The sequence below is a fragment of the Penaeus monodon genome, chromosome 31 (assembly GCF_015228065.2).
Source record: "Penaeus monodon isolate SGIC_2016 chromosome 31, NSTDA_Pmon_1, whole genome shotgun sequence".
Classification (NCBI taxonomy): Eukaryota; Metazoa; Arthropoda; class Malacostraca; order Decapoda; family Penaeidae; genus Penaeus; species Penaeus monodon.
In genome coordinates this window covers 2312790-2313341 of record NC_051416.1, presented here as the reverse complement: position 1 = coordinate 2313341, position 552 = coordinate 2312790, and the positions used below count along the sequence as shown (strand labels likewise).

General features: G+C 30.3%; 1 protein-coding gene across 1 annotated transcript in view; it reads right to left on the bottom strand.

Moving 5' to 3' along the window:
* LOC119592824 (rootletin-like) overlaps positions 1 to 552 on the bottom strand; it is a 148678-nt gene that overhangs the window by 94044 nt on the left and 54082 nt on the right. The gene's annotated exons all lie outside the window — the stretch shown is intronic.

Sequence of the window (552 nt, the reverse complement as noted above, 5' to 3'; positions counted from 1 at the left end):
CAAGAGCTCCATCACATTATTTTCCATTACAGAATTGTTGAAAATGCTATTACAAATAATCATTACTAAAATAAGTTCTAAAAATATTTCACAAGCATCTTCAATACCATTCCTATTACTATCAATGAACAACAAGAACAATGATATAAAAACTTACTCAGAATCATCATTCTGTCTTGATAACTTATGACCTACCAACAGATAATATCTTTCCCCTTACTTATTCAAGGAAAATGAGACTAAGATGAATATCTGAATAAAAAGGTGATAGCAACACCATCACACTATATATTATCACCATCTATTTCACAAGTTGGTAATGACCAATGACAGGTAAGAAGATTGACAATAATGATCATTGGATAATTGAAAAACATGAAGACAGTCATTTGTCCACTTTATCATTGGGAGGTTACTGATGATAATTACATCAATATTGACAGGGTTGATGAAAATTATTTGATAATTGACAGCCTGTTAATTAATAACTACTCTAAATACCAAGATGGCATTACAGAATTGTGTAATCAGCCAATCAATCATCTTTGCCTT